Source organism: Phyllobates terribilis, unplaced genomic scaffold (genome assembly GCF_046119375.1).
Source record: "Phyllobates terribilis strain yellow unplaced genomic scaffold, ASM4611937v1 Scaffold_5__5_contigs__length_657084704, whole genome shotgun sequence".
NCBI classification, from domain to species: domain Eukaryota; kingdom Metazoa; phylum Chordata; class Amphibia; order Anura; family Dendrobatidae; genus Phyllobates; species Phyllobates terribilis.
In genome coordinates this window covers 380,612,832-380,638,167 of record NW_027362765.1, presented here as the reverse complement: position 1 = coordinate 380,638,167, position 25,336 = coordinate 380,612,832, and the positions used below count along the sequence as shown (strand labels likewise).

The window sequence follows — 25,336 nt, the reverse complement described above, 5'->3', positions numbered from 1 at the left end:
TGCCTTACAGAGGGTGCATGCCTATATCACTAGAAAAGACGACATGGGGAATTTGGGAATAGGCCCCCCTGACGTGGCCTCAGGGATGTGCAGCTAAAGCAGGGCTTGCGGGAGCGGCTGCACGCCAACCCACGTATGACTTTTCTAGAAGTGGGGGTGGAGGCTAGTGTAAGAGAGCAGGAGATGGGGGTGACGGCCCTGGCAGGGATGGTCTGGAGTAATGAGGTACCCACTCCGCCTGCAGCTGAACCGGAATGGGCTCGAGAGATGCGAATGGAGATACAGGAGATGTGAGATGAATGGTCCAGTCTCAAGAAGACCCCTGCCCCGACACCAGAGATACACAGATCAATTGCCCCAGTTATGGAAAGAATTGAATTCAGGCCCCCCCCTGCAGGAGAGTTCCATAGAGGAGGGAGACAGCCCTACACAGACAGAGATACGACCTGCTGGAAGTGTGGAGGCGCAGGACATTACGCCAGGGGCTGTGCTAGCCGAGGGCGGCCCCTGTCGTGGCAGCAGTTAAACTAGCGGGCTCTGTGTTCGGCGGACACAGCACGGAGCCTGAGGAAGGGGAAAGAAAAAGAGGAAGTCCCAAGGACCTGGTTTCCAGCAGCCCGACTGTCTGGGCCAAAATAAGCAGTCGGGCTGTTCACTGCCTGATTGACACGGGATCCCAGGTGACTACGATGACAGAAGCATACTTCCAACAGCGATTTCCTGAGATAGCGCGGCCTGAATGGGGACCAGTAATTAGACTCACGGCAGCTAATCAATTACCCATCCTGGTCGCTGGGGTGGTGTGGATGAAGATCCGAGTGTGTGGAAAAGATGTGGGAAAAAAAGGAGTCGTCCTGGTCGCAGGGGGAACCGGAAGTGGACCCCCGGTGATCCTCGGAATGAATGTGCTGAAAGAGATCGGGCAAATCCTGCTTAGTGAGCCAAAGGAGATTCCTCTAGACCAGTGGGACCCGCGAACTCCCCAAAGGAGGATCTTTCACCAACTAATCCGAGCTTCCCAGGCTCAGGAGACGTCGAGTGAAGGGAAGATCCTGGGGAAAATAATAGTGCCAGCAGCTGCAGCGCTCACCCTACCGCCCGGGCAAACTGTACTCACGTTACCCGCATGGGCCTGCACACCTCTTGAGGGGGTCGAAGTTCAGATAGAACCAACATCGATGGACAAAGTACCCCCCGGACTCTTGGTGGCTCGAACACTGGCCACCGTCCAGGGTGGCAATGTTATAGTGCGGTGTGTTTATCTGGGCAAAGATGATCTCACACTCCCTCCCAGGGCAGAAATAGCCCAGATTCTGGGAATGCCAGAGAAGTTGGTGCGACCTGATGTGGTACAGCTGTCCGCTGTACGAGGAGACCCCTGGACTCTGGCTGTCACCGTGCCGCCAGAATCCCATCGGGCTAGTGCGAAGGGGGACGAAGAATCCTAGAACGAATGCGGGCAGAATTGACGGGACTTACACCTCGACAGGTGCAGCAGGTTGAGGAGGTGCTGGAGCGGTACCAGGAAGTCTTTGCTCGCCATGAGGATGATTTTGGTTGCACCGAAGCCATTACCCACGAGATTCCCACGGGGAGCGCTGCCCCAGTGCGGGAGAGATACCGGCAGATACCTCCCCAGATGTATAAAGAGGTTAAGGAGATGCTAGCCCATATGTTACAGAATGGTGTGATACGGGAGAGTCAGAGTCCGTGGGCAGCCCCGATTGTCCTGGTCCGGAAGAAAGATGGGACCCTGCGGTTCTGTGTGGACTATAGACGGCTGAATGCCTGTACAGTCCGGGACTCTTACCCACTACCCCGAATCGAAGAGTCCCTGTCGGCCTTAGGGAAGGCAAGATACTTCTCCTCTTTGGATCTGGCCAGTGGGTACTGGCAGGTGCCCGTGGCCGAACATGACCGTGCAAGGACGGCGTTCATATTACCCATGGGACTGTTCGAGTTCAATCGGATGCCCTTCGGCCTGACTAACTCCCCCGGGACGTTCCAGCGTCTGATGGAGAGGTGCTTGGGCGATTTGAACTTCGAGGCGACACTGATTTACCTTGACGACATAATTGTCTATGCCGCCACCTTCGATGAGAACCTCCAGCGACTGGAGCAAGTACTGAGTCATCTACAGAGTCATGGCCTAAAGGTGAAGCCCCAGAAGTGCCACCTGTTCCACAAAAAGATTGAATATCTCGGTCATACTGCGTCCAGTGAAGGAGTCAGGCCCACCCAGGAAAAGGTGGCCGCCGTACAGGAGTGTCCTACCCCAACGACAGTGAAGGACGTTCGGGCCTTCCTGAGACTTGCCGGGTACTACCGAAGATTTGTGAAGAACTTCACCCGCATAGCCAACCCATTGCTGGAGCTACTTAAGGGAGTGCCGGCGGGCTCCAATAATCAGGCGATTCGGTGGGGAAGCAGCCAGGAAGAGGCCTTCCATGCCCTAAAAATGGCCCTGACCGAGGCCCCAATACTTGCCTATGCGGATTTCTCCCAACCCTTCATACTCCACACTGATGGGAGCCTACATGGTCTGGGAGCCGTGTTATCCCAAGTACAGGAGGGGAAAGAGCGCGTGATTGCGTACGCCAGCCGCTCCCTTCACGACTCCGAGAGAAACCCAGATAATTATAGCTCTTTCAAATTAGAGTTGCTGGCTCTGGTTTGGGCAATGACCGAGAAGTTTGCGGAGTATTTGTCCGGGTCCGAAGTACTGGTGAGAACAGATAACAACCCACTGGCCCACCTGGAGAATGCAAAATTGGGGGCCCTGGAACAGCGGTAGGTGGCCCGCATGGCCAGGTACCGGTATAAGATCGCCTACGGCAGAGAATACTCACGCCGACGCCCTCTCCAGAGTGACATATGAATGGCCTGATCATGACCACGATGAAGATTTGGAGGCGGATGAGACCCCTAGCTTCCGAAGTTTCGTGGGACCGCTGGCTGCGGCGCAGGGACAGATCGGAGAGACGTCGGAAGAACAAGTGCTAGGACGGCCAAGAGATGACTGGATCCGACTTCAACAGACTGACAGAGAAGTTGCTCAATTATGTCAATGGGTGGCTTTGCGGCAAGTCCCCAGTCGAGAAGAGAGGAGTACCCTGTCCTCGGGAGCACTGAAAATGCTGGGACAATGGGAGAGACTGTGTTTGCGAGACGGGCTGCTGTACTGACGGGTGCAGCTACTGCGAGAGTTCGGGACCACCTGGCAAGTGGTGATTCCAGAGAAGTTGGCCGGAGTAGTTGCTAAGGAGGCTCATGAACGAGGGGCTCACTTCAGACCAGAGAAGACGTTTCAGTGGTTGCAGAGGCTGGTGTATCATCCCCGACTTCAAGCAACAATAGAAGTCACTTGTCGAAGATGTCGGAGCTGTGAGCTGGTAAAGCCTCTGGAGCAGCGGGTCCCCATACAAACTATTGTGACTTCTGCCTCCTTGGAGGTGCTGATGATCGACTATTTGACTGTTGGACCTGCGCATCTCGGGTATGAACATTGCCTGGTAATGACAGACCACTTCACCAAGTTTGCGGTAGTGACCCCAACCAGAGACCAGACCGCCGAGTCAGCTGCACAGGCCATCTGCCGAGACTTAATTTGGGTGTACGGCTGCCCAAAGAGGATTCATTCCAATCAAGGCGCCTGCTTCCAAGGCCGGGTGATGGAAGAGCTGCACCGGTTGTACAAGATTGAGAAGTCACGGACTACTCCTTACCACCCTCAAGGAAATGGGGCCTGTGAACGCTTTAATCGGACACTGATCCAAATGCTCTGCACGTTGGAGGAAGATCGGAAGGTACGATGGCCTGAGTTTGTGGCCGAGCTGGTGTGGGTCTACAACAACCGAGTGAATAGTACGACGGGGTTCGCTCCTTATACCTTGCTGTTCGGACAAAAGGCGCGAGAGATCACCGAGTTAGAGCTGGACCCCAAGGAGGACTACCCACGGACGGGGGTGTCTTCCTGGGTCCGAGAACATCGGCATCGACTGCAGATCCTCCGACGGTTGGTACAACAAAAGTTTCAGGAGCTCAAACATCATGAGACATTGGCTCTTCGAGGGACAGCTCTGAGGCCCGGGGAGCGGGTGTTGGTTCGGGACAGGCGGCCCCGGGGCAAATTGAGTAGGCAGTGGGAACGGACCCCGCACCGAGTGAAGCGCAGGATTGGCGCTGAAGGACCTGTGTATGAAGTTCAACCCGAGGGGGCTGAAGGAGCCCCTACCAGAGTGGTTCATCGTAGTATGCTGCGACCCTGTCTGTCTAAAGATGACGAGGGTGGAGAAGAATCACCTGCTTCTAGAGAGGGACCTGTCACAGTTGCCCCGAGCCACGATGTGGACGAAGAAGAGTTATTGATTCTACCTCCGCGGGTAAAACTGGAGACCGCCCGCTGCCGCTGGAAGACAGAGCATTGTTTGGGCGGAGACGCCTGAAAAATCAACACCGGCATCAGCATGCATCTGCCTTGTGAGGAGCGAGAGTCAGCTAAATGGAAAAAAACTGTTGATTGTAACCGGTTTGACTCTGCTATATCCAGTTAAACTGTGAACTGTCAGTGATAGACTCTTACCTGCTTTTCCCTTGTTTTTCCCCTGATACTCCCTGCGTGGAGATTAACCCTGTTATTATAAACTTCCCCTGTTTATTAACCCTGTATTGGCTGCTCTGTGTTTCTATGTCGCTGCATCTACAGTAAAGTGCCCGTGTTACACTGACATCACTCGGCAGAGGTTTGATAAGTGCTCCAATAGAGCTGAAGACACCGAAGATTTATTGTAATTAGTGGGTTTGGGGGGGGGGGTTAATTTGAGTACACAGTAAGGGGAGAGAGGGTGGGAGGAATTTATGCATACACTGTGGGGAGCGAGGGGGATGGGCGCAGACACAGTATTGGAAGTGAGGGGTAAATTTGAGGACACAGTATGGGGAGCGAAGGGTAAATTTGAGGACACAGTATGGGGAGCGAAGGGTAAATCTGAGGACACAGTATCGCCCTTATAAAAATTAAAAACTCGGGGTTAAAACAACATTTTAGTGAAAAAAATATTTGTTTCTTCACTGCCCAATAGTATAAACTTCAGTGAATCATCTGTGGTGTTAATATGCTGACTGCAGCTCTAGATTAATTAATTGAGGGGTGTAGTTTGTAAGAGGGGTCACTTTTAGGGGGTCTGCTATTCTGGAAACCCAAAGAGTCTGTTATTGTGAGCTGGTGACACCCTTAAATGATTCCATCAAAATCATTTAACAAATTGTTTCCTCCCTTTTTTCCTATTAGCTCTTTTGAAAAATAAATACTTGAGGCCAAAGGAACATTTCAGTGGAAAAAAATGGTAATTTTTAATTTTCACAGCCCAATATTATTCCGTGAATCACCTGAGGGTTTAAAATGCTCACTACACCCCTAATGAATTTCTCGAGAGGTGAAGTTGCCAAAATGGGTTCACTAGTGAGCGGTTTCTCCTGTTCTGGTATGTCAGGGGCTCTTCAAAGGCATCATGTGGTGGTCCAAAATTCAAATAGCGCTCCTTCCCTTCCATGCGCCCAAACAGTACTTTGTGACCACATTATGTGGTGTCTTTGTACGCAGGAGAAATTGCACAACAAATTATGGGGTCCATGTTCTCCTACTCTTGCGAAAATGAAAATTTGGTTCTAAAGCAACACTTTCGTGGAAAAAATGAATTTTTTTGTTTTCACCTCCCTGTGTTAAGTTCTATGAACCACCTGTGGGTTTTAAATACTCACAATTGTTGGGGGGGGGGTTCTATTGTTTTGACATGTTAGGGGCTCTTCAAATGCAGCATAATGTCCACAATCCATTTCAGCCTAAATTTCACTCCAAAATTTAAATGCCACTACTTCCCTTAAAAGCCCAAAGAGTAGTTCACCACATATGAGATATTGGCTTAGGCAGGAGAAACTTCTCAACACATTTTGGGCTCTAATTTTCTCCTGTTACCCTTGTGAAAGTGAAAAATTTGGTGCTAAAGCAATATTTTTGTGGGAAAAATGTAATTTTTCATTTTCACTTGTCAACGTTATAAAATTCTTTGAAGCACCTGTGGGCTCAAGGTACTCATCACACCTCTAGATACATTCCTTGAGGGGTCTAGTTTCCAAAATGGGGTCACTTCTGGGGGGTTTTCACTGTTTAGGCACATCAGGGGCTCTGCAAATGTGACATGGCGTCCGCTATCTATTCAAGAAAATTTAGTTATGCAAAAGTCAAAAGGTGCTCCTTCTCTTCCGAGCCTTGTCGTCCGCCCAGACAGTTGTTTTCTGCCACATATGAGGTATTGGCTTACTAAGGAGAAATTGCACAACAAATTTTGGCCTCCATTTCCTCTTGTTACCCTTGTGAAAATTAAAAAAGTGGGGCTAAATCAACATTTTTGTGGGAAAAATCTAATTTTTCATTTTCACAGGTCAATGTTAAAAAATTCTGTGAACCACCTGTGGATTCTAGATGCTACATTACCCATACTTGAATTCTTTGAGCGGTGTAGTTTCCAAAATAGGGTTTTCAAATTCAACATAGTGTCTGCATTCTATTCCAGCCAAATTTGCGCTTCAAAATGTAAATGTCACTCATTCCCTTCCAAGCCCTGCTGTGCGCCCAAACAGTAGTTTAACCACGTTTAGGGTATCGTTGTGCTCAGGAAAAAATTCACAACAATTTGTGGGGTCCATGTTCTACTCATTCTACTCTTGCAAAAATCAAAAATTTGGTTCTAAAGCAACATTTTTGTGGAAAAAAAATTACATTTTTCATTTTCACCTCCCAATGTTATAACGTTTTGTGAACCACGTGTGCATTTTGATGCTCACAAATCTCATACTTGAATTCATTGAGGGATGTGGATTCCAAAATGTGGTCACTTGTGGGGGGGTTTCTACTGTTTTGCCTTGTCAGGGGCTTTTCAAATGCAACATAGCGCCCGCAATCTATTCCAGCCTAAACTGCACTCCAAAATTTAAATGGCGCTCCTTCCCTTCTGAGCCCTGCCGTGTACCCAAACAGTAGTATCTGACCATATTTTGGGTATTGTCCTGCTCAGTGGAAATTGCACAACAATTTGAGGGGGCCGTGTTCTCCTTCTGCTGTTGAGAAAATGAAAATTTTGGGACTAAAGCAACATTTTTGTGAAAAACCTTTAATTTTTCATTTTCATATCCCAATGTTATAAAGTTCTGTGAACCACCTCTGGTTTCAAGATGGTCATCAGACCCCTGGTAGAACTCCATGAGGGGTGTGGTTTTCAAAATGGAGTCAGTTGTGAAGAGTTTCTGCTGTTTTGGTGCATCAGGGGCTCATCAAATGCAACATGGCATCCGAAATCTATTTCATCTAAAATTGTGCGCCAAAATTCAAATAGCTCTTCTGAATCCCTCCATGCACCCAAACAGTAGTTTTCCCACACATATTGGGTATCATTGTGCTCTGGAGAAATTACACAATAAATTGTGCGGTCCATTTTCTCATGTTACCCTTGTGAAAATTAAAAATGTGAGGCTAAAGCAACATTTTTGTGTAAAATAACACATTTTTCATTCACTTTGTTTTAGTTCCTTTCCTATGAAGCATCTGACGTGTTAACAAACTTCCTAAATAAATAAGGTTTTGAATACCTTTAGGGGTGCAGTTTTTAGAATGGACATTTTTAGACATATAGGCACATAAAAGTCACTTCATATGGGAAGTGGTCGTTAATAAAAATAGGTTTGATAAATTTAGTTGGAGAAATGAAAAATTGATGTCAAACTTTTAACACTTTTACATTTTTAAACAACAAAAAAATATGTTTCACAAATAAAGCTGACGGAAAGTGGAAAGTGTTAACTTAGTCTTTACACTAAAATTAATTTCTGTTTTAAAGATGTGAAAATTAAAAGTTCAAAAATTGGGAATTTTTTAAAATTTTCATCAAATTTACAATTTTTTTTTTTAAAGCGAAAATCATATCAACCTAAATTTAACACTAACGTGAAGTACAATATATCACGAAAAAACAATCTCAGAATCACTGGGATATTGAAGCACTTAAAGAGTTATTACCACGTAAAATTTACACTGGTCAGAAAAGAAAAATGTGGGCTTGTCAGGAAGGTGAAAAAAGGCTTTGGTGGTTAAAGTGAACATTTCAGGTTCCTCAAGGCGGCCAAGCGGTGATCGGTGTTATAGTGAGCTCTTTTCATGCTTTATTGTCTCCTTTTATAAGAGACAATTTTCACTATAATAATAAAAAATGCGGTAGAAAGCAATTAAAATGTTGTACGTATCCCAAAATAGATTCAATAAAAACTGCAGCTTGGCACAAAACAAGCCCTCATAAAGCTCCATCCCAGAAAAATAAAAGTTAAAACATAAGTTTTTATAGGTTTGAATAAAGTTCAGTCACGATGGCAGTTAGGTAAGTTTTTCTGTGCAACACTTTTTGTTTGAAATATCGGCGTGTTTCATAAAAAAAATATACCTGGCTGCCATCATGGACCCCGGCTCTGATTCATGCAATGCAAAAGCACAAGTAATCTAATTAATTAATAGGTGCAGAAATTCTGCAACATCAAAAGCTCATCATGGGAATGCCTGATTGATAGGGGGTCTGGGGGTCGGGTCCTTACGCTGGACAATCCTTTTAAAGGGAATCTGTCAGCAGGTTTTTGCTATGTAATCTAACAGCAACATGATGTAGGGACAGAGACCCCAATTCCAGTGATGTGTCACTTAGTTTACTGGGTGATAGAATCACAGTTTTCTCTGCTGCAGAACTTGCAGAGCTCCAGATGCTGAGCCCTGTATAACCCATCCCACACCACTGATTGCACAAGCTTTGCACAAAAAAGCTGTCAATCATTGTTGGGGGTGCGGCTGGACCAGGAGGCACGAGACACCTAGTCCTGTAGTGATAATCTCCTACTGATAAAACAATGATTTTATTGAAACAGCAAAACACAGCCCAGTAAGTGACACATCACTGGAATCAGGGTCTCTTCCCCTATATTATGCTTTCCTAATCTTACATATAGAGCAAAAACCTGCTGATAGATTCCATTTAAAGAGAAGATAAGTAGCAAATCCTTTTTCAGCCTTAAAGTAAAAGCTTATAACTTCTTAGTCCTACAGACGGTGAGGGACATACTTTTTAAATTCTTTTCTTGGTTTTCCTAAAAAAAATGACAAATTATCTTGTTCTGTGCAGTAATAAATTCTGCATGTAACTTCCATGTTCCATATCGTGTCCATAATCCACAGTACGATCCATCTAGAGTTGAGGTAAGGAGTTGTAGATATACAATGTCCCTGGTATTAGAGGAGCTCGCTGAGCGTTCGCACTGTGCTCCTCGTGTCCGGCTTATTACAGATCCAGTATTTGTCGGAGTAACACGATGCGCTGGAGACTCGTCCGCTGTTCAGGAAAACACACTTCGATACTCCATGAATGTGGAACCTGCGGGAACAAAGCGAACGAGGGATGAAAACTGTCACCAATGGTCACTGCACATTCAGGACTCAGGTGACGGAGCAGCTGCAGAGATACTATGACCCACCAGATCTGTTTTATCTTTTTAACAAAAATGTTAACAAAGGAATAAAAAATTTGATTAATTAGAAAACTGTATCAGAACATTAGTGATGGTGAATAATATTTAAAGGGAGCCAGTCGCCCCCAAAATGCAAATTCAGCTATTTAAACACTTCTGTAGGGGACGCAGCCTCTAAAAAAAAAATCACAAGAAATATATACAATACAGACCAAAAGTTTGGACACACCTTCTCATTTAAAGATTTTTCTGTATTTTCATGACTATGAAAATTGTACATTCACACTGAAGGCATCAAAACTATGAATTAACACATGTGGAATTATATACTTAACAAAAAAGTGTGAAACAACTGAAAATATGTCTTATATTCTAGGTTCTTCAAAGTAGCCACCTTTTGCTTTGATGACTGCTTTGCACACTCTTGGCATTCTCTTGATGAGCTTCAAGAGGTAGTCACCGGAAATGGTCTTGCATCAATCTTGAAGGAGTTCCCAGAGATGCTTAGCACTTGTTGGCCCTTTTGCCTTCACTCTGCGGTCCAGCTCACCCCAAACCATCTCGATTGGGTTCAGGTCTGGTGACTGTGGAGGCCAGGTCATCTGGCGTAGCACCCCATCACTCTCCTTCTTGGTCAAATAGCCCTTACACAGCCTGGAGGTGTGTTTGGGGTCATTGTCTTGTTGAAAAACAAATGATGGTCCAACTAAACGCAAACTGGATGGAATAGCATGCCGCTGCAAGATGCTGTGGTAGCCATGCTGGTTCAGTATGCCTTCAATTTTGAATAAATCCCCAACAGTGTCACCAGCAAAGCACCCCCACACCATCACACCTCCTCCTCCATGCTTCACGGTGGGAACCAGGCATGTAGAGTCCATCCGTTCACCTTTTCTGCGTTGTACAAAGACACGGTGGTTGGAACCAAAGATCTCAAATTTGGACTCATCAGACCAAAGCACAGATTTCCACTGGTCTAAAGTCCATTCCTTGTGTTCTTTAGCCCAAACAAGTCTCTTCTGCTTGTTGCCTGTCCTTAGCAGTGGTTTCCTAGCAGCTATTTTACCATGAAGGCCTGCTGCACAAAGTCTCCTCTTAACAGTTGTTGTAGAGATGTGTCTGCTGCTAAAACTCTGTGTGGCATTGACCTGGTCTCTAATCTGAACTGCTGTTAACCTGCGATTTCTGAGGCTGGTGACTCGGATAAACTTATCCTCAGAAGCAGAGGTGAAACTTGGTCTTCCTTTCCTGCGGCGGTCCTCATGTGAGCCAGTTTCTTTGTAGCGCTTGATGGTTTTTGCAACTGCACTTGGGGACACTTTCAAAGTTTTCCCAATTTTTCGCACTGACTGACCTTCATTTCTTAAAGTAATGATGGCCACTCATTTTTCTTTACTTAGCTGTTTTTTTATTGCCATAATACAAATTCTAACAGTCTATTCAGTAGGACTATCAGCTGTGTATCCACCTGACTTCTGCACAACACAACTGATGGTCCCAACCCCATTTATAAGGCAAGAAATCCCACTCATTAAACCTGACAGGGCACACCTGTGAAGCGAAAACCATTTCTGGCGACTACCTCTTGAAGCTCATCAAGAGAATGCCAAGAGTGTGCAAAGCAGTCATCAAAGCAAAAGGTGGCTACTTTGAAGAACCTAGAATATAAGACATATTTTCAGTTGTTTCACACTTTTTTGTTAAGCATATAATTCCACATGTGTTAATTCATAGTTTTGATGCCTTCAGTGTGAATGTACAATTTTCATAGTCTTGAAAATACAGAAAAATCTTTAAATGAGAATGTGTGTCCAAACTTTTGGTCTGTACTGTATTTTAGTGATGTAAGTGCAGAAAATTTCACTTTTAATCCATATGCAAATGGAGTCACTTCGGTGCACCCTTAACGTGGCCAAATGGCTCGGTGAACCGCCACGTCCTACGATTTGCATATCCAGCATTGTCCCTGAGCTTGTTTGGCAGCATTCACTTTCTCTCTTCCCTATTCCTGCGTTGACACTGGAGGAGCCTGGCGGGGCGCTGCCACTGGAGGAGGCTGGTGGTGTACTGACACTGGGGGAGCCTGGTGGCACGCTGACACTGGAGGAGGCAGGTGGCACACTGACACTGGAGGAGCCTGGTGCTGTGCACTGACACTGAAGGAGCCTGGTGCACGCTGACACTGGAGGAGCCCGGTGCAGTGAGCTGCCACTGGAGGAGCCTGGCGGGGCCCTGACCCTGGAGGAGCCTGGCAGCACGCTGACACTGGAGGAGCCTGGCGGCACGCTGACTCTGGGGGAGCCTGGCGGCACGCTGACACTAAAGGAGCCTTGTTGGGCGCTGACACTGGAGGAACCTGGCGGGGCGCTGACACTGGAGAAGGCTGGTGGGGCACTGACACTGGGGGAGCCTGGTGCCGTGCGCTGACACTGGAGGAGCCTGGCGGCATGCTGACACTGGGGGAGGCTGGTGGTGCACTGACACTGAGGGAGCCTGGTGCCATGCGCTGACACTGAAGGAGCCTGGTGGCACGGTGATACTGGAGGAGCCTGGTGGCGTGCTGGCACTGGAGGAGCCTGGTGCTGTGTGCTGACACTGGGGGAGCCTGGTGGCACGCTGACTCTGGAGGAGCCTGGGGGCACGCTGTCACTGGAGGAGCCTGGCGGCACGCTGTCACCGAGGGAGCCTAGTAACGCACTGACCCTGGGGGAGCCTGGTGCCGTGCACTGACACTAAAGGAGCCTGGTGGCATGCTGACAATGGAGGAGCCTGGTGGGACACTGACACTGGAGGAGCCTGGTGGCGCACTGACATTGAGGGAGCTTGGTGACACGCTGACACTGGAGGAGCCTGGCGGCACGCTGGCACTGGAGGAGGCTTGTGGAGCACTGACACTGGGGGAGCCTGATGCCGTGCGCTGACACTGAAGTAGCCTAGTGGCATGCTGACAATGGAGGAGTGTAGTGCCGGCGTCCCTGCCCTCTGCTAGGCAGGGACGCTGTTCCCCTCACCGCTCTGCTCCGTGCCCGGCGTCCCTCTCCCGCTCTGCTGGCAGCGCGCGCTCCTTTCCGGCCACTGTGCTTAGGGCGCGCGCGCGCGCCCTCCCTCCCTCTTAAAGGGGCCGCGCGCGCCGTCCTAAGGAGTCCCCGGCCAATGGCCGGAGGACTTTACCATATATAAGGCACCTCCTCCAAAATGGAGGTGCCCGAGCAATGTTGTTGCACCGTTCTACTCTGCTTCAGCCCTCAGGTCCCGTTGCCAGTTACCTGCCAGTTACCTGCCAGATTCCTGCCAGCTTGCTGTCCTAATCCTGCCTGATTTCCTGTTACCTGCCTGCCTGCCTGAGGTCCGACGGTCTGCCTTACAACTCCGGTCAGTCTGTCTAAGGACCAACTTGCCCGCTCACCTGGGAGCGCACATCAGCTACCTGCCTGCTTGCCTGAGGTCCGACGGTCTGCCTTACAACTCCGGTCAGTCTGTCTATGGACCAGCTTGCCCGCTCACCTGGGAGCGCTTCTCCGCTACCTGCCTGCTTGCCTGCCCGGAGGCTCCGCTGTCACGTGCTGTGACCACCAGCTATTCCAGACTCTTGCCCGCTCACCTGGGAGCGCTTCTCCGCTACCTGCCTGCTTGCCTGCCCGGAGGCTCCGCTGTCACGTGCTGTGACCACCAGCTATTCCAGACTCTTGCCCGCTCACCTGGGAGCGCTTCTCCGCTACCTGCCTGCTTGCCTGCCCGGGGGTTCCGCTGTCACGTGCTGGGACCACCTGCTATTCCAGAGACTCTCGCTTGCTCACCTGGGAGCACACATCCTCCATCTGCCTTGCTAGCCTACCTGGAGGTTCAGCCATCACAGGTCGTACCTACCCTTTACCTAGAGACTGCCCCGGTCACTTGCCGTGACCTCCAGCCCGTTCTTCCAGAGACTGCCCCGGTCACTTGCCGTGACCTCCAGCCCGTTCTTCCAGAGACTGCCCTGATCACTTGCCGTGACCTGCCCGTACACCCAGAGACTGTCCCGGTCACCTGCTGTGACTGCCTGCCTGGTCGCCACCCGCTCCCTTACAAGGACCGCTCCCTTGTATAGTAGCCCAGAGGTTCCGCCTCCCAGACCCGTTACAGTTTGCTCGGGCCATGGAACCCGGTGGCACCCAAGCTCCCTCGCTCTCGGACCTGTGTCATGAACTGTCCCGTCAAAGGTCCCAACAGGAGTCCATCCTGGGTCACCTGCGGAATGTCAATACTCGCCTGGACACTCTGACTGTTCCACCAACAACCTCCGCCAGTGCCATGTCTCGCAATCCGGCAGCTCCGCTGTCCACTAACACCATTATATCCTACCCCGGACCTCGGCTTTCTGCACCTCCTCGCTTCGGAGGCGACTCAGCCCAGGCTCGGGGCTTCATAAATCAGTGCACCCTGCACTTTGAACTATTGTCCCACCAGTTTAACTCCGACCGAGCCAAAATTGCATTCATCATGTCCCATCTCACCGGGGAGGCCCTGGCCTGGCTAAATCCTCTATGGGAGAGAGGAGACCCCCTGGTGTCCAACTTGCCTGCTTTTCTCACGGCTTTCCGGAAAGTCTTCGACGAACCCGGACGGAAGACCTCATCCGCATCATCGTTGCTACGCCTCCGTCAGGAAAGTCTCACCGTGGGCCAATATGCCATACGGTTCCGTACCCTTGCCTCGGAGCTGGCCTGGGATAACGACGCTCTGGTTTCCGTCTTCTGGGAGGGTCTGTCCGGCCGTATTAAAGATGAACTTGCCGGTCGGGACATTCCTACCACTCTCGATGACTTAATAACTCTTGCCACCCGGATTGACCTACGGTTCCAGGAGCGTGCCAGAGAGGTCACCCATGAGAGGAGGTTACCACGTCTAGCTCCTACTTTTCAGAAACCCGTCACTCCTTCTGTCTCTAACCAGGTACACCCTCCTGAGCCTATGCAGGTCGACCAGACCAAGATGGTCAAGACCCGTCAGGACTTACGCCGTGCCGAGGGGACCTGCTTCTACTGTGGCAGTAAGGAGCACCGGATCCGTGCCTGCCCGGAGAGGTCGGGAAACGCCTGTGTCTAGGTTCGCTCAGAGAGGTCCACCTAGACAAGAATAAATCCTCTCCATCCCTGCTGTTGTCAGTTTCAATCGTCTACGGGGAGAACCGTTATTTCGAACTAGCCCAACTGGACTCTGGAGCAGCCGGGAATCTTATTTCACAGTCCCTGGTAGAGAAATACCGCATCCCCACCAAACCTCTGGCTGTACCCTTGTCTGTTGCTGCCGTGGATGGGGGGCTCTTGCCACGCCCCATCCAACTCATCACCGAATCCATTACTCTGCAGGTGGGAATGCTGCATTCTGAAAGTATCTCCTTCCATGTTCTGCCTGGACTCTCTCACGCCCTTTCGCTAGGCCTACCTTGGCTCCAGAAACATGCACCCGTTCTTGACTGGCAGACCGGAGAAGTCCTTCGCTGGGGACAGGGCTGCCATAAGACCTGTCTGGTTCCCGTTCATCCCGTCCGTCCTTCTCCTACCCCAGCTAATCTTCCTGGACTTCCGATTCCTTATTGGTCTTATGCTGATGTCTTTAATAAAAAGGAGGCAGAGACACTACCCCCTCATAGACCATACGACTGCCCTATCGACCTGTTACCTGGTACTTCTCCTCCCCGTGGGCGTATTTATCCATTATCCGCTGCTGAGACCCGGTCGATGTCCGAATATATTGAGGAGAATCTGGCCAGGGGATTCATCCGGAAATCTACCTCCCCGGCGGGAGCAGGCTTCTTTTTCGTCAAAAAGAAGGACGGCTCTCTCCGTCCCTGTATAGACTATAGAGGCCTTAACCAGATCACGGTGAAGAATAAGTACCCCCTTCCGCTCATTCCGGAGTTATTTGATCGTCTGAGGGGGGCTAGAATCTTCACCAAACTGGACCTCCGTGGGGCGTACAACCTGGTTCGTATCCGTCAGGGGGATGAATGGAAGACGGCATTCAACACCCGGGACGGCCACTATGAATATCTGGTAATGCCTTTGGCCTCTGTAACGCTCCTGCCGTCTTTCAAGAGTTGGTCAATGACATCTTCCGGGACCTTCTCTACTCCTGCGTAGTGGTGTACCTGGACGACATCTTGGTCTTCTCTCCGGATCTCCAGACTCACCGGAGGGATGTTCGTCAGGTCCTGCTCAGGCTCAGGCAGAACCATCTCTACGCTAAATATGAGAAGTGCCTCTTTGAGCAGACCTCGCTTCCGTTTCTGGGCTACATTATCTCTCAGACCGGCCTACAAATGGATCCTGAGAAACTGTCTGCCATCGAGAAATGGCCCCGACCAGAGGGGTTGAAGGCTATTCAACGGTTCCTGGGCTTCGCCAACTATTACCGCCTCTTCATCCCGCACTTCTCTTCCCGGACTGCCCCAATTTCCGCGCTCACCCGTAAGGGTACTAATCCCAAAGAGTGGCCGCCCGAAGCAGAGGAGGCCTTTCTTTCCCTAAAACAGGCCTTCTCTTCCGCCCCGGTGCTGCATCGCCCGGACGGCAACAAGCAGTTCTTCCTGGAAGTTGACGCCTCCTCCTCTGGAGCCGGAGCGGTACTTACTCAAAAATCATCTTCCGGGAGAATGGTAACTTGTGGCTTCTTCTCCAAACTCTTCTCCTCTTCTGAGCGCAACTATTCCATAGGAGACCGAGAGTTATTGGCCATCAAGCTGGCGTTGGAGGAGTGGCGTTACCTACTCGAGGGGGCTCTTCATCCGGTAATAATTTACACTGACCACAAGAACTTGGCTTACCTCCAGCATGCCCAGAGACTTAACCCGCGCCAAGCCCGGTGGTCCTTGTTTTTTGCTCGCTTTGATTTTGTTCTTCATTTTCGCCCGGCTGACAAAAACGTCAAAGCAGACGCCTTGTCCCGATCCTTTCTGGTGTCCGATCTCGAGGAAGAACCTAAACATATCATCGATCCCGCCAGAGTAATGCAGGTGGCTCCCGTGAGTCTAAATCGTCTCCCTCCCGGTAAGACGTTTGTTTCAGTACCTGATCGGGAGAAGATCCTACACTGGGGCCATTCGTCTAAACTAGCTGGCCACGCCGGTCAGAAAAAGACCCTCCAGCTTATTGCCCGGCACTATTGGTGGCCTACCCTGCACAAGGACATAATAGACTTTGTTTCTGCCTGTGTGTCCTGCGCCCGCAACAAAGTCCCGAGACATCTGCCAGCCGGACGCCTCCTTCCGCTTCCTGTACCTGCTGCCCCCTGGCAGCATATAGCAATGGACTTTATAACTGATCTCCCCGTCTCTGCCGGTTGTACGGTCATTTGGGTGGTCGCTGACCGCTTTTCCAAGATGGCTCACTTTATTCCCCTGCCAGGCCTTCCGTCTGCACCCGAGCTGGCTAAAGACTTTATCCGCCACATCTTCCGTCTTCATGGCCTGCCCCTCCACATCGTGTCGGATCGTGGGGTACAGTTCACCTCACGTTTCTGGAGAGCCACTTGTAAACTACTAGACGTCACCCTGGACTTCTCTTCCGCTTACCACCCACAGTCCAATGGTCAAGTGGAGCGGATCAATCAGAACCTGACCAGTTACCTCCGGCACTTCGTTAATGCCCACCATTCTGACTGGGTGGATCTCCTACCATGGGCCGAGTTCTCTTATAATAATCACGAGAGCGAATCCTCCTCCAAATCCCCGTTTTTTGTAGTCTTTGGTCAGCATCCTCGGATTCCTTTTCCTGTCTCCACCTCTGTGGACAACCCGGCTGCGGAATCTCTCGTTAGCAAATTTTCCTCCATATGGGAGAGTACCCGGTCCGCACTCCTTCTGTCATCCGAGCGTATGAAAAGACACGCTGACAAAAAACGCCTGGATCCTCCACAATTTCGTCCAGGAGATAAAGTCTGGCTCTCATCTAAATATGTTCGACTCAAGATACCTTCTTACAAGTTAGGGCCTCGGTTCATCGGTCCTCTGGAGGTCATCAGTCAGATCAACCCGGTGGCCTATAAATTGAAACTCCCGGCCAACTTACGGATCCCTAACTCCTTCCATGTATCTCTCCTCAAACCCGTGGTGCTTAACTCTTTTTCCAAGTCTACATGTACGCCTCCTGCTCCGGTTTCTGCTGAGGACGAGTTTGAGGTAGAGAACATTCTTGCCACCAAAAGGGTAAGAGGAAAGACCTTTTTTCTGGTAGATTGGAAGGGGTTTGGTCCTGAGGAGAGAACGTGGGAGCCCCGGGAGAACATCCATGCCCCTCTCATCCTAGCTAAATTTCTATCTGGCCTAAAAAAGGGGGGGCCTAAAGGGGGGGGGTACTGTAGTGCCGGCGTCCCTGCCCTCTGCTAGGCAGGGACGCTGTTCCCCTCACCGCTCTGCTCCGTGCCCGGCGTCCCTCTCCCGCTCTGCTGGCAGCGCGCGCTCCTTCCCGAACACTGTGCTTAGGGCGCACGCGCGCGCCCTCCCTCCCTCTTAAAGGGGCCGCGCGCGCCGTCCTAAGGAGTCCCCGGCCAATGGCCGGAGGACTTTACCATATATAAGGCACCTCCTCCAAAATGGAGGTGCCCGAGCAATGTTGTTGCACCGTTCTACTCTGCTTCAGCCCTCAGGTCCCGTTGCCAGTTACCTGCCAGTTACCTGCCAGATTCCTGCCAGCTTGCTGTCCTAATCCTGCCTGATTTCCTGTTACCTGCCTGCCTGCCTGAGGTCCGACGGTCTGCCTTACAACTCCGGTCAGTCTGTCTAAGGACCAACTTGCCCGCTCACCTGGGAGCGCACATCAGCTACCTGCCTGCTTGCCTGAGGTCCGACGGTCTGCCTTACAACTCCGGTCAGTCTGTCTATGGACCAGCTTGCCCGCTCACCTGGGAGCGCTTCTCCGCTACCTGCCTGCTTGCCTGCCCGGAGGCTCCGCTGTCACGTGCTGTGACCACCAGCTATTCCAGACTCTTGCCCGCTCACCTGGGAGCGCTTCTCCGCTACCTGCCTGCTTGCCTGCCCGGAGGCTCCGCTGTCACGTGCTGTGACCACCAGCTATTCCAGACTCTTGCCCGCTCACCTGGGAGCGCTTCTCCGCTACCTGCCTGCTTGCCTGCCCGGGGGTTCCGCTGTCACGTGCTGGGACCACCTGCTATTCCAGAGACTCTCGCTTGCTCACCTGGGAGCACACATCCTCCATCTGCCTTGCTAGCCTACCTGGAGGTTCAGCCATCACAGGTCGTACCTACCCTTTACCTAGAGACTGCCCCGGTCACTTGCCGTGACCTCCAGCCCGTTCTTCCAGAGACTGCCCCGGTCACTTGCCGTGACCTCCAGCCCGTTCTTCCAGAGACTGCCCTGATCACTTGCCGTGACCTCCTGCCCGTACACCCAGAGACTGTCCCGGTCACCTGCTGTGACTGCCTGCCTGGTCGCCACCCGCTCCCTTACAAGGACCGCTCCCTTGTATAGTAGCCCAGAGGTTCCGCCTCCCAGACCCGTTACAAGGAGCCTGGTGGCGCGCTGACACTGAAGGAGCCTGGTGACACGCTGACACTGGAGGAGCCTGGCGGCACGCTGGCACTGGAGGAGGCTGGTGGAGCACTGACACTGGGGGAGCCTGATGCCGTGCGTTGACACTGATAGAGCCTGGTGGCGCGTTTACACTGAAGGAGCCTGGTGGCACGCTGACAATGGAGGAGCCTGGTGGCGTGCTGACACTGGAGGAGCCTGGTGGCGTGCTGACACTGGAGGAGCCTGGCGGCGCGCTGACACTGGGGGAGCCTTGGTGGCGCTCTGACACTGGGGGAGCCTGGTGACGCGCTGACACTGGGGGAGCCTTGGTGGCGCTCTGACACTGGGGGAGCCTGGTGGCATGCTGACACTGGGGCAGCCTGGCGGCGCACTGACACTGGAAGAGCCTGGCGGTACGCTGACACTGGAGGAGCCTGGCGGTGAGCTGACACTGGAGGAGCCTCGCAGCGCACTGACACTGGAGGAGCCTGGTGGCGCGCTGACACTAGAGGAGCCCTGGTGGCATGCTGACACTAGAGGAGCCCTGGTGGCGTGCTGACACTAGAGGAGCCCTGGTGGCGTGCTGACACTAGAGGAGCCCTGGTGGCCCGCTGACACTGGGGGAGCCTGGTGGCGCGCTGACACTAAAGGAGCCCTGGTGGCATGCTGACACTGGGGGAGCCTGGTGGCCTGCTCACAGTGTCAGTGCAGGTGCACACTCAGTGTGGATGCAAGCATGCTCTGATCTCCAGAAGTGTGGCGAGCGGCTTTAGACAGGAGCCAGAGATCAGAGTGTGATCGCACCCTCACTGGGTGGTCCCATAACATGACCCTGTTAGGGCGCAGTCAGACAACTGTATAACACGGGCGACGATCGCATCGCAGTGCACGGACTGGCTGCAGCTCTCTTGACCTGACTGACAACATGTATTTCTATGCAGCTTGGGACAGGAGAGCCGCCGACCAGTCAGAGCGATTGTTGTCCGTGTTATACGGATGTGTGACTGCTCCCTTACTGTGTTAGTGCGCCGCTGGGCTCCTGCAGTGTCAGTGCGCTCACACAAGAATAGAGATTTAAGTTTAAGCAGTGTTCGCCATCCACCAAGCTCCAAGGCAACGCTAGACGAGCAGAACGGTGCACCGAAACATTTGGCCATGCCAAGCTTACACCGAAGCGCCCTCGCTGGCATAGGGATTAAAAGTGAATTTTCTGGAGCTGCAACGTTAAGATGTGCATCACTGATAAATATTTATATAGGGGACTTTACCACTATTAAAAACATCTAAGCTGAATTTGCATATTGGAGGTGACGGATTCATTTTAAGGTGGAAGAGGCAAACGGGGATCTTAAAAGGGTTGTCAACTTTTGAGTAAATTTTGGGCAAGTTTTGCAGCTTGACAAAACCTAATGGTGTGTACTGTGCACACTGTTATTATTTGGCTCCTCTTGCCGGTCCCAGTAATCACCACATGACCATCAGTATGTGATATAATTTATACTTGCGGTCACGTGCTGTCTAGAATCTCATCCACTTTGCTCCAGTCGTGACGTGACCCCGAATGGGGCGTACAGTAAACACTGTTGGGATTTGCAGGCTGCAATTACATTTTCTGATTTTAATTGTAAAAATAAGCAAATTGTTTTTCAATTAGAAGTAGTAAAGGGGTCGTATCACCCTATTGATCGGTGGGGGTCCGACTGCTGTGAGCTGCGCCAATAGGCAAAAGGGGGCACTTAATGCCCCTTTATAGTGGAGCAGCACTTTGCACATTCGACCTCTGCTCTACTCATTACCTAAGGAGCTGCACTTTTTTCTGGCAGCCCCATAGAGAATGAATGGAGTGGACGTCGGACGTCTGCCACACTGATGTTCCGTTTTGTAACAAAGATAGAATTTCCGGTTTTGCTGTTTGATGCGGGTCACAGCAGTCAGATCACCTATCTTTAGGATGAGTGATAACTTACTGAACGGTGGAGATCTCTTGTTTTCACTGGACAACCCCTTTAAAATTCAGGTTCACCGCAGCCACCACAAGGGGGCGCTTACTGCATGCTATGTTATTATTAAGTATAATGTATAAGCTCTAAAGCTCCCTCTAGTGGTGGCTGCAAGTAACCTGAATTATGTTATCCTGTCAACAGGATTTCACTCTCAAACTATTTATATGCACATGTAAGCTCTTTCATAGACAAGTCCAGTAATCCCTTTACATGTCTAGTCAGTTCCTCTGCTGCTGAAAAATCAGCTTTTGAATTGATGTGTAAATGAGGCAGAAGAGCTATGATAGATCCGAGGCCTCTGGCACTCCAGCTCTATTCCCCACCCAGCACCGCCGCCTCCTGCTTCACTGACAATCTCTATGCTTGTGTCACTTCAGGGAAAGGAACTGACAGTGAAGAAGGAGAAGGCAGCACTGGACAGGATATAGAGCTGGAGTGACAGAGGCTTCAGATTTACCATAGCACTTTAGCCTCATTTGCATATAAATTCAAACCCTGATTTCCCAGGGTATTAAAATTACAGTTCTCCAACCATTATAAGACTATGTTCACACATCATGTTTTTTTCAGCGTTCAATTTCTGCAGAAAAACTTGATCTCTTGCCAGGAGGTTGTTCAGAATTTTTGTTGCTGTTTTTCAGCTTTGGTGTGTTTTTTTAACGTTTTTCTTACTGTCCTTTTGTCTGTGATGCATGTACATAAAGTTTAGTGAAAAAAAGATCTCATCCTGGTTTAGGCACAAAAAACGCTGAAAAAAACATGATGTAAGTTCAGCTTCCACCACAGAAGCATGAACTCAGGTTACCAATGCAAGAATTAGGTTAAACCACATTAACCAGAATTTCAAATGTAACAGTGGGGGGAGGTGAATTGTTCAGGAATAGTTTGGCAGTGCATTCAGTTTGTATGGTCACTATTTATTTTCACACTATGGGGTCTGTCATTCAGTTGCTCATGGATTGTTCAATTTCACACCTCCCTGGGCCACAAGTATTGTTCAATCTCACACCTAGCTCAGCCAATGTTTACACTGTACACATCACTAATTTAATTACACTGTACTAATACAAACTACCATCTCAGTGACCAAGACAAGATGGTAAAATCACAAAAAATAAATGAGTTTCACATACTTCTGTATTTGCTTATTTTCACTAAAAACGCAGCAAGACCTAAAGATCTAGTAATTAGAACAGATCTGTCAGAGCAGCTTTAGACATGATATTGTGGTGATTATTGTAATCCTGGCTCTGCTGCGTCCTGTGAGACCCAGGTCTCTGGGTAACCAGAATTTGCCACTTGTATTGTTATGTGTGGAGGACAAGGACATCTAGAGTGGAATCTCTCCTGCTCTGTGTTCTGGCACCTAGAAGGGGGTCTCAAGCTGGAGACCCTCCAGTATGATGTCCATATGTACTAATGGGATATCTTATGAATGGCCGCCATAAATACAATGTGTACAATCCTCCAGGAGTATCAATTCCACTTTTTCACACTTCTGTAACTTACGCATTATTACATAAAGACCCGTTCGTCCACACCCAGGGCCGTCCTTCTTGTTCTCTCGAAAGGCCGATCCAATGATCAGAGGAACCTTTGTATCTCACTAGAAAATTCTGCAAAACGAAGCAAAACAATCACGTTAGCTCTGCGATATAACACAGACTCAGCGAACATCTCTATCACTGTTAGCCAATTGTTATAATTTAGGTTCTTAAAGGACTATTCCAATTTAGAGGCCACCAGAGATCTTTTTATATAGGATTTCACCCCAAAACTATTTATATACCCATGTAGGTCTTTCATAGACAATTCCAGCAATACCTTTACATGACTGGTCCATTCCTCTGTTACTGAGAAATTAGAACTCATATGCAAATGTGGCTGAAGCGCTATACTAGATCTGAAGCCTCCGTCACTCCAGCTCTATTCCCCGCCGCCCAATAAAAAAAATCACAATTTTGTCATTCAGTTATTTTTTCTTTTTACAGCATTTATTAGAAAATTGAATCATTTGTTTTATTTTGATTTGGATTTTTACAGATGTGGCAACACCAAATATATTTATTTTTTAAATGTTTTATTTTTAAAAAGGAAAAAGGTGGGTGATTCAATTTTTTTTTTATATTTTTTTAATTATTTTATTTTGCTCTTGTTAGGGGACTTGAACCTGCAATCATCTGATACATGTAATGCAATTCCTCAGTATTGCTGTATATAGAGAAAATGATGGTCTCCTCAGAAGCCCAGCATGTGGTGGGACTTCACAAAAGTACCAAGATTTCAACAACTGGGACCTTCAGCTGGTAACCCACGGCGATCACAATGAATGGGGCTGATGGGTGCCAGTGCGCACTGGTGATCATTCCATTTAAATGCTGCTGTCAGAGATTGACAGCAGCATCTAAATAGTTAACAGCAGCCATCGACACCCTTCTGTGGTCACTGCTGTTAGACACAGATACCACCTGTGTAATATAGTTGTCTTCAGTCGTGTTTGGATAGTGTTCAGCTCTTGAGCCCCCTCCACACTTGCGGATCCCAATGGGAACGTACAATTACGTCTATTTGTGCAAAGGGTTTAATAACAGCTGTCAGTTTACTCAGACTCATCAGATTTTCTCCTCGTGATCACGAGTGGTCAATTGATGACTGGTCAAAATTCAGAACAATAATTTTCTAAGGAAAGAATATATGTACAGAATTATTTATGGAATTTTCTTCTAAAAAAAGCATGTAAGCTTTTCTTGAAATCATGGACAGTGTCTTCTGTGACCAGCTCCTGAGGTCGACTATTCCACAGATTCATAGTTATCTAGCTAGAGGAGTCTTGTATCCTCTGGAGATTGAACCCTTCTTTCTCCAGATGGAGGGAACGCCCTCTTGTCTTTTGAGGGACAACTTTTCACCATACTCCAGGGCCTCCTTTCTATGAATTGGTGCTAAGATCTGAATTATAAATTCCTGATGAGGTCGCACTAACAATTTGCACAGTGGGATTGTTATGTACCTGTCTTGCGAGTTCAGGCCTCTTATAATACTTTACAGTATCCTACTTTAGGAGCTGGTGATTAACATTGTGCTGTCGGTTACACCCAAATCAAGTGATTCTCCTAGTTTTCCTGCTGCTTGAACATGTGGTGCCCTCAGGTCATTGTACCCAGATCCTTCTCTACAAGTGACTCTCCTAGTTTTACTCCCACTATAACATATGATGCCTTCAGATTATTACACCAGATCCTTCTCTACAAGTGACTCTCCTAGTTTTACTCCCCCTAGAATATATGGTGCCTCCATATTATTAGTGCCCAGATGCATAACTTTCCATTTCTTCACATTGAACCTCATCTGACAAGTGGACCCCCAAACACTCAGTTTATTCAAGTCAGGCTATAACTTATGAACAGTGTAGCTTGGTGAACTTTGGGGTACGTCAATTATAACCAGAGACCATTCAGATCAGCCGTCATTCATCACTATTCTCTGGGTGCGATATTTGATCCAGCTTCCGATCCAATTACAAACCTCACTTTCTAATCCTATAGACTTTAATTTACCCATTAGGCATCTATGGGGGACAGTGTCAAAAGCCTTTGCAAAATCCAAAAAATACAATATCCACAGCTCCCCGTCTGTCCAGGCTTCTCCTCGCCTCTTCATACAACTTATCAGGCTAGTTTGACAATTTCTGTCCATTGTGTCCTGGCGATCACTTATAAATGTTATTTTATACCACATACTCCAAAACCACCACTACAAGACCCTCAAACCACCTTATATGATGCAGTATTTGTGGGCAGTTGGCTCAAAATCTAGAATGTAATGTGGATTAACCTGTAAATTGCAAATGCTGAAAATGGTTTATGTTTTTGTTGCCTGTTTAGTAATTATGTTTCTCTAGTTACCCTGCAGGTTTATCTGGACTGACAGGTTATGGACGCTGAATAACCGGAACTACATTGTAAATAGTTGCACTTGGTGCCTCTTGCGAAGTCGGCCACGGAAGAAAAACCTGTCTGGCGTGGCCCCGTGTGGTCCAAAGTAGTTTGCTTCGCCTTGCAGCCACGCCCAGAGCCAACGTTTGGGGTTTGCTTTGGACAGGTCCCCTACTCCGTTCTAAAACTTCTCCTTGGGTGATATGGACACCCGGTTACGGAAATGCCGTGACCATCAAGACAAAATGTACTTTTTCCTGTTATTGTTTATACCCTTGTATTTGTGTTTTTCTTAAAAATGTGTTTAGTCCCGGAGTACTAAATTTCACTAG

The 25,336-nt window shown here is 49.2% G+C and overlaps 1 protein-coding gene across 1 annotated transcript in view; it reads right to left on the bottom strand.

The window, feature by feature from the left end:
* Window positions 1–9,431: 9,431 nt before the first annotated feature.
* Window positions 9,432–25,336, bottom strand: part of LOC141273284 (C-type lectin domain family 2 member B-like) — a 49,090-nt gene continuing 33,185 nt past the window's right edge. The window contains exons 6-7 of the transcript XR_012322081.1: window positions 22,579–22,685; window positions 9,432–9,464 (exon numbers count right to left, since the gene is read on the bottom strand). The gene's annotated coding sequence lies outside the window, so the exon portion shown is untranslated. The remainder of the gene's footprint in view (window positions 9,465–22,578; window positions 22,686–25,336) is intronic.